The sequence below is a fragment of the Chrysochloris asiatica genome, unplaced genomic scaffold (genome assembly GCF_000296735.1).
Source record: "Chrysochloris asiatica unplaced genomic scaffold, ChrAsi1.0 scaffold00252, whole genome shotgun sequence".
Lineage (NCBI taxonomy): Eukaryota > Metazoa > Chordata > Mammalia > Afrosoricida > Chrysochloridae > Chrysochloris > Chrysochloris asiatica.
The window spans coordinates 1,847,708-1,856,584 of record NW_006408770.1 but is presented as its reverse complement, the minus strand read 5'-3'; positions in this window follow the sequence as shown (position 1 = coordinate 1,856,584).

The following is an 8,877-nucleotide window of genomic DNA, read 5'->3' as shown; positions in this document are numbered from 1 at the left end:
TCCTGGACAGGCTGGATACTATTCACTGGAGACTCTACCTTCCTCCACGCCCTTTGGATCTAGGTTCCCTCTTGAAAGCTTGTAAGCCAATCACTTCTTACCTTTGTATCCCTTGCCCATTTTGGATAGCCAATGTCCAAGTTGCCTATTCCTGTCTACCCTTTGTGTGGAGGGGGTGGGAATAGTTCTTGCAGCAAGGATTTGTTTCCTCTTTTGAGCTACTGCATTTATAGGTGTAGGTCATGTTTATTGAATTGTATCAGATGACGCTTTTTTCCTTGTCTTTCTTCTTCAGGTTGAGTTCTGTTTATCCAGTCATTGAAGCCAGTGGGTATCATCTGAGAGTGTGGGTGTTCTTGCATCTGCCTGCCCTCTTTTTATCAGCTGGCCGCCCCACTCTCCATTCTAGTCCTCTGTGGCTGTGTCATTGACTCTGAGCCCATGAGTTCCCAGGTCTTTCCTCTCTGCTGGCCGACAAGGTCTCCACCCGGGTTCGCAGAAGTTTGCTGAATGATGTAGGGCTTAGTTCACCACTTCGTTGATGTTCTTCGGTCACTTCCCCTTCTGGGTGACGTGAGTGGTTGCCAGTCAAAGCGTATATTCCCCTTGCGTCTTAGTCTTGAAAGAGAATTTGCACTGAGAGAACCTAACCACTTGCCTTGATGTCTCCTGGGCAAGCAACCTGCATGTTCTTGTGGTAACAGTCGGACTGCCCTTATTGTTTTGTATTTTTCCTCTAGGTCCTTCTTTCAAGAAGTATCTTCTGGTTTTCTAGCTGCTCCCGGCTGGTCTGCTTGTCCTTTCAAGTGGAAAATTTGCCGTCTCTGAAGGTCTGGATGTGGGTCGGGCTTCCACCTATACTCCCATGCAATGCAGAGGCTCCTCAGGAAACCTCCTTCACTAGACACATTGTAGCCCCATTTTAGGTATTCCAATCAGTTATAGGCAGAAGACGGGCTTACAAGCTTTCCATGTTGTTATTTCTGGTTATTCCTTTCTCTCCCCCTCCAGTGTCTGTTTTATAATATATTGCAAGGAAAACAATGATTCAAAAGACAGCCAAGCATCTTAACATTATTCCCCCCTTTTCCCCATTTTATCCATGTCTCAGTCTCTGTATTCCAGAGCCCTGTTGTTCCAAAGCTGTGCCTACATCATTTTTTACCTCTGTCCCATTTAGCCCATTCATACCTATCTAATTGTTCTCCCATCTGCTTTGTTCTTCGATTCCCCTCTTTCTACTTGTATATTGCCCCCTACCCAACACCCAAATTATCCTGTGTCTATTTTCTGCCCTGTGCTCTACCTTCCCCTCCCACCCCTATCCCTACCCCTACATCCTAGCAACCAACTAAGAATCCACTTTAGTGGATTAGTATGGGTTCTTTATCTTAGTCTTTTATATCAGTGGTCCTATGCAGTATTTTTCCTTTTGTGACTGACTAATTTCACTCAACATAATGCCCTTAAGGTTCATCCATGTTAGGAAGTGGCATGAAGCTTCCTTGTTATTTTTCAAGTTAGCATGATACTCCATTGTGTGTATGTAGCTCAGCTTGTTTATCCATTCTTCAGTTGATGGGCACTTTGGCTGACTCCATCTTTTTGCTATTGTAAATAGTGCATCTATGAACATTGGTGTGCATCATATATCTTCCCATGTTGTGGCTCATTTGTCTTGTGGGTAAATACCAAGTAGAGGAATTGCTGGATCGAATAGTATTTCTATTTTCAACCTTCTGAGGAAACGCCATTTTGCTTTCCAGAGAGGTTGGACCATTTTGCAGTCCCACCAGCAATGCAGGAGTGTCCCAGTCTCTCCACATCCCCGCCAGCATTTATTGTCCTCAACTTTTTTAGTCTTTGCTGTTATTGCTGGTGTGAGACGGTATCTCATTGTTGTTTTGATTTGCATCTCTCTAATGTCTAGTGATCATGAACATTTCTTCATATGTTTGTTGGCTGCCTGGATCTCCTCCTTGGTGAAGTGTCTGTTCATATCCTGTGCCCATTTTTTGATTGGGTTATTTGTCTTGTTTTTGTAGATGTGTAGTAATTTCCTATATATTTTATAGATTAGTCCCTTGTCTGATGTGTTGTTGCAGAAGATTTTTTCCCATTCTGTGGGTTCCCTTTTTACTCTCTTGGTGAAGTCTTGTGATGCACACAAGTTTTTAATTTTTAGTATGTCCCACATATCTACTTTGTCTATTTTTGTTTGTGTATTTTTCAAAATGGGCTAGGAGTCCCCTGGTCTCACCATACTTTGGACCAACCAGCCCATCCTCCTCTGTTTCTCATCTCCAGGTCGTGGGAATCTATGGAACGTGGTCAAATTCAGCCCATACCTTCATAACTGCCTTTCTCCATTGGTTTATTCTCGAAGTCTCTGATTTCCTCCTGGTAGAGGTGATCAGGAAATGGGTTTCTCTTTTCACTTTTCCTACTACTCAATTCAGATTAATTTTAGCTCCTTTTGGTTATTTATGCTGTTCTGGTGTATAGCAGCTGGTATTGGTTCTTGCCCAGATGGTGGGATTTTATAGGATGTGGTTGTAGCTTGGCTACATGACTGCAATTGCTGTCTCTTGTTGGGTACAGCAAGGAGAGAAAGTACCCACCGCCAAGATTAAAGGGTGACTGAAAAAATAGACTGGACAGTAAAACACAAAAACTCCCTCCCCCAAATATGCTAAATATTTGTAAGACATTTGCACCCATTTTTTTGGCTTCTGGTCTTCAAAGCTGCCTGAGATGTTTCTAGGTATTCCCATCCCACTTTATGATATAACTCCAGGTTTCATTTTTCCCCGCCTTTTTTCTCTCTCATTTTTTTGCCTCTCTCAACTACCCTTAAGCCCATTCAGACTTTTCTTCTATTGAGAACCAGCGCAAGTCTGGCCATATCCGTTTTGGAAGACATTTTAAGCTCTTCCTGTGGACTCCCCCTTCTTTCTTTCTTTCTTTTTTTTTTTTTCTGATCCTTGCTGAGCAGATCCTTGCACAAGTGTTGTAGAACTTTCCTTAGGGGTGTCCACTCACTCAGGTATCCCCTCTGATCCCTAGAGTGGAGGTGGGCAGACAGAGGAAAATAAAAGAACAAAAAAGAAATGTTTGCACCTTTGTTTCTTGTGATTGGCTAGATCTTTGTAATGGGCATGCTGTCTTGACCTTCCTGTTCAAAATGACTTCTCCAGGTCTTGCTGGATACCGCAAATCAGAAGACATCTCCTTTCTGGCCTCTGCTCCAAACCCACTCACAGCCAGCCTTCGATCATCCCAATTATCCCTTTATTGAAGTTCAGAGTTCTGAGATCATCCTTTGAACCTGTTTTGTCTGGTATTCTGTGTTATCACTGGTGGAGGTCTGTACAACCTTTCTCTCGAATCTGCCATGAAGCCCTGATTCCCCTAAAGAATCTATTTTTGAGCCAGTCTCCTGCCTGTTTTACACAGCTTTACTCAGTCCATGGGATTAAAGCCCAAATCTGCTCTGCCTCTGCCATCATCTCTGCCATCACCGTTTTTCTAGGTAGTTATGTCATGCTTCACTTATGCTCTTCCTTCTTGATCATCCTGGGATCTACATCCCTGCTTCTGAGATGGCTTTTTAAAAAGCTTACTGGAGGGTGAATCCTGTATATCTTATTTGCATGATCCCACCTAATCACTTGGTGAGAATTAAGAAGCCATTGGATAGAAAAACCATATCAAGTTAATTCAAGGCACTACAATCCCTTTTAGCATTTGTATACCTCATGATGTCTTCACCTGTCTTCATCATTCTTCTGCCTAGCTTCCTCTTCTTGTATATTGCCCTTTGCCTTCTTATATATTGCCTTCCCGTCCCTTGAACTTACATTTCAGTCCACCCTTGGCAACCATCAAAGAATGGTTCTTTTTTTTTTTCCTCTTGCAAACTTATATATTTGTGGGATATATAAGTATATATATCACACTCTTCCTCCCTTACCCATGCAGCCTATGTCTCAATTCAAGTATCTTCACACAAAACACTTGTTCCAAGGTACTGCATATATCACTATTTACATATGTCTCCTTTAGCCCATGTATACCTCCCTTTGTCTTCACCTATCTTATTTTTTTTCTGCCACACTCCATCCACTTGTATACTGCCCCACCCTCTTGTATATTGTCCTCCCCATCACGTGAGCTAACATATGTCTATCCTCTAACCAATGCATTACTCTCCCTTCCCTCCCACCTCTGGTAGCCATCAAATTATGTTTCTTTTAGTCTGGAAAGCTTTACTTAAGCTTTTGCAATAACAATCTTATATAATATTTGTGGTTTTGTGATGGGCTAATTTCACTCAGCATAGTCTTCTAGGTTCATCCAAATTATGAGATGTTTCACAGATTCACTGCTATTCTTCATTGCTGCAAATTTTTTCATTGTGCGTATGTACCAAAGTTTGTTTATACATTCTTCCATTGTTGGGCACTTAGTCAGTCTCAATCCCTTTGCTACTGTGAATAGTGTTGTAATAAACATCAGTGTGCATATATCTACTCATATCCTGGCTTGGATTTCTTGTGGATATTTCCCAAGTAGAGGAATTGCTGGGTCATAAAGTATTTCTATTCCCAACTTTCTCAGGAAGTGCAGTACCATTCTGTAGAGTGGTTGAATCATTTTACAGTCCCACCAGCAAGGTAGGGTGGTCCCAGTCTCTCTATACTCTCACCAGTATTTGTTGTATTTCAATTTTTAAAACTTTGCAGTAAATGTTGATGGGAGCTGATATCTCATTGTTGTTTTGATCTGAATATCTCTAAAGGAGCTCTGGTAGCATAGAGGTTACGAATCTGGTTGCAAACCTCAAGATCACCAGTGCGAAACTACCAGCTGTTCTGTGGGAGAAAGATGAGGCTTTCTGCTCCCGTAAAGATTTACAGCCTGGAAAACACTGTAAAGGGTCGCTATGAGTCAGTTCCTACTCCACGGCACATAACCACAACCACCAATGGATAATGATCATGAATATTTCTCCATCTATTTGTTGACTGGTTGGATGTATACCTTGGTGAAATGTAGGTTCATGTTCTGCGTCCAGTTTTTAATTGGGTTGTTTGTCTTATTTTTGTAGAGGTGTTGTAGTTTTCTATAAATTATACATATTAGTCCCTTCTCTGCCATTAAAAAAATTTTTTTTCCCAGCCAATGGTCTTATACACTTTTGGCGAAATCTTTTGGTGCACACAGGTTCTTATTTTCAGGAGGTGCCAGTCATCTTATTTGTCTTCTACAGTTTGTTTGCTTTTTGTAATGTTTGATAGTGTATGTATGCACGCATTGTTGTTATTGTTTGTTGACAATTGCCATTGATTGGTTTCAACTTATAGCGACCCTGTGTAGGGTTTCCTTGGGGCAGCGGGTGGGGTTTGAGCTGCTAACTTTGTGGTTCACAGTCCAGTGGACTTCCTATCCAGGAACATAGTATATTCTTCAATTTTTGTAAGTCTCCTTTGGTTTCTTTTCTTTACTTTTAAAAAGTTTTTAGTGTGAATTATGTGTTAGTTTACATGGGTGAACATTATCTTTACATTCCTGCTATTGTATTTTGTTTCATTGCAATGATCACAATCCCCTGCATGTATCATCAAACAAACAAAGGTTACACACCACACAACTGACCCCTGGGCACCAGCACAGAGACCCTCTCCCTCCCTGAGTCCAGAGTCCCCAGCCGCTCCCTATTGCCCACATCATCTTCCCTGATTTCAACCATAATATCACTGCTTCCCTGGACAGGGTCTCCCACTTTGCTGTTCTCCCTTGATAGTTCCAGGTATCTCCACTCCTGGACTGCAAAATCAGCCACTCCCCTCCTTTTGTTAGGAAACATTTACATTTACCTTTCCAACACTCACTGTCAGACCTCATAGCAATCAATCCCTATTGAACCACAGGAGTCCTTTCCCCCTCACATTTTACCAACCCCATCCAGACAGGTTGGAAACAATGCAGTGGAGATTCTAACTTTCCCTGTATCCTGTGGAGCTAGTTTCCCTATTGAAAGCTTTAAGCCAGTCACTTCTTGCCTTTGTAGTCCCCCCATTTTGGGTAGCCAATGTCTAAGTTCCCCATCCTTGTTGACCCTGTGTACCATGAGGGTGGGAATTATCCTCACTGTAGAGATTTGTCTGCTCCTTTGTCATACTGCATCCACAAGCATAGGTCAAGTTCATCCATGTGTATTGGGTTACTCCCTTTTTTTTTTTTTTCCCTCTTCTTTTTTCCTCTCATCGTGTTCTGATCATCCAGCCATTGATGCCAGGTCAAATGGGTACAATCTGCAAGTGTGGGTTTTCTTGTACAACCCCTTACTTCATATCAACTGGATGTTTCACACTCCATTCTAGTCCTTTGAGACCATGTCCCTGCCTGTGGGCCCAGGAGTCCCCAGGTCTCATCATACTGCTGGTTAACAAGGTCTCAATCCAGGTTAACAGGAGTCTATTGAATGTGGTCGGATTTAGTTCACAACTTCATTGCTGTTTTCCCCACGCTTCCCCTTATCGGTGACCATGTGGTCAGCAGCAGGTATTCCATTCGAGTTTCAGTCTTGGAAGGGTGTTTGCCTTGAGGGGACCTGACCACTTGCCTTGATGGCTCCCTGGGGAACAACTTGCTTGTTCTTGTAGAAGTCAATTGGACTACTATTATAGTTTTTGATTTTTTTTTGTTGTTCTTTCTTTCAAGAAGTATCTTCTGTTCTTCTAGCTGCTCCAGACTGGTCTGCTTGTCCTTTTACGTGGGAATGTCTTGTGTAATGCAAAGGCACTGCAGGGAGCCTCCTTCACTGGGCAAGTTCTAGTCCCATTTTAGGTATTCCAAGCAGTTATAGGCTGAAGACGGACTTACAAGCTTTCTCTGGTGATGGTTCTGGCTATTCCTCTCTCTCCCCTTCAAGTGTCTATTTTACATTACTAGGCAAAGGAAACCAAGATTCAAAAGGCAGCCAAGCATCTTAACATCATTTCCCTACTTTTACCCTTTCAAACCATGCCTCAATCTTTGTATCCATGAGCCCTGTTGTTCCACATTTGTGCTTACATTGTTATTTACCTCTGTCCTATTTAGCCCATGTAAACCTGCCTAGCTATTCTCGAATCTGCCTTAGTTTTCCTTTCCCCTTCCCATTCTAGTGTATACCCCTTGCCCAGAACCCCAACTATCCTGTGGCTATTCCTGACCTTGTGGTCCACCTTTCCCTCCCTCTCCCTCACCCCACCACCGCACATACCCCGGTAACTACCACCACCAACAAAAAAAAGATAATTCTCCCCCCCTTTTAGTGTGGGTGCTTTATCTTAATCATTTATAATAATGGACCTCTGACATATTTCTCCTTTTGTAACTGATTGATTTCACTCAGCATAATGTCCTCAAGGTTCATCCATGTTATGCGGTGGTTTGCTGCTTCCTTGGTATTCTTCATGGTAGCATAATATTCCATTGTGTGTATGTACTACAGTTTGTTTATCAATTTTTCCATAGCTGGGCACTTAGGCTGTCTCCATATTTTTGCTATTGTTGCTATGAACATTGGTGTGCATTTATCTACTCACTTTATGACTCGTATTTCTTGTGGATAAATACCAAGTAGAGGAATTGCTGGATCATAAGGTATCTCTAATGAAAACCTTCTGGGGAGGCGCCATATTGTTTCCCAGAGTGGTTGGACCATTTTTCAATCCCACCAGCAATGTAGAAGGGTCCCAGTCTCTCCACATCCTTGCCAACATTTATTGTCCTCTACTTTTTTGATCTTTGCTATTATTGCTGGTGTGAGATGATATCTCATTTTGTTTCGATTTGTATCTCTCTAATGGCTAGTGATCATGAACATTTCTTCATATGTTCGTTGGCTGCCCAGATATCCTCCTTGGTGAAGTGTCTATTCATGTCCTGTGCCCATTTTTTAATTGGGTTATTTGTCCTTTTCTTGAAGAGGTGTTGTAGGTTCCTATATATTTTGGAAACTTTTCCCTTGTCTGATGTGTTGTTGCAAAATATTTTTTCCCATTCTGTGGGCTCCCGTTTTACTCTTTTGATGAAGTTTTTTGATGCACATAAGTTTTAATTTTTTAGTATTTCCCATTGAACTATTTGGCTTATTTTTGTTTGTGTACGTTTAAAAATGTTTGGAAGTCTGTGTATGCCCTGTAGTAGAGCAGTCATGTTTTCCCCTATTTCTTCATTGATGGCCTTTGTAATTCTGATATTCACATTTAGGTCTTTAATCCAAGCTGAGTTGGTTTTTGTGTTAGGTGTGAGGTAAAGGTTTCAGTCTTTTGTACATCACTTTCCAATTCTGCTGGCACCATCTGTTGAAGAGACCATCTCTTCCCCATGCCATACTTAGGCACGTTGTCAAAAGTGCCATACTTAGGCACTTTGTCAAAAATCAGTTGGCTGTATGGGGATGGGTTAATTTCTGGATTCTCAATTCTGTTCCATTGATCAATGTATCTTTCATTGTACCAGTACCAGGCTTTTTTGATCACTGTAGCCATGTAGTAAAATTTGAAATCAGGGAATGAGAGACTTTCCACCTTGTTTTTCTTCTTAAGCAGTGCTTTGCTTATTCTGGATCTCTTTCATTTCCATATAAAGTTTGTAATTATTTTATCCATCTCTTTGTAGAATGTCGTTGGAATCTGGATTGGGATTGCATTATATGAGTAAATTGCTTTGGGCAGTATTGACATTTTCACGTTAATTCTTACTATCCAGGAGCATAGTATAGTCTTCTATTTTTGTAAGTCTTTATTGGTTTCTTTCAGCAATGTTCCATAGTTTTCTTTGTAAAGGTCTTTTGTTTCTCTGGTTACATTTATTCCTAGATAT